The sequence below is a fragment of the Marmota marmota genome, unplaced genomic scaffold (genome assembly GCF_001458135.2).
Source record: "Marmota marmota marmota unplaced genomic scaffold, marMar, whole genome shotgun sequence".
In the NCBI taxonomy this organism is placed as follows: Eukaryota; Metazoa; Chordata; class Mammalia; order Rodentia; family Sciuridae; genus Marmota; species Marmota marmota.
This window is the reverse complement of record NW_026000101.1, coordinates 10,792,916-10,793,135: the sequence shown is the minus strand read 5'-3', so window position 1 is coordinate 10,793,135 and position 220 is coordinate 10,792,916.

Sequence of the window (220 nt, the reverse complement as noted above, 5' to 3'; positions counted from 1 at the left end):
GGCGGGCGGGCCAGCGCCTGTCACCCGCGGCTTGGGCGCCGGTTCCCTGACCGCCCCATCTGCAGGGCGCCTAGGGCACTGCGTCCGGCCCGGCGAGACGGCTGGGCTGAGAAGCAGTCGGAGTTCCGAGGGAGCAGAGGTGAGACAAGAGCAATGCTCTCACTTGGTTTCTTTTCCTTTTCCCGCCCCGGCAAGACTCACTTATTTCCTTGAGGTCGCG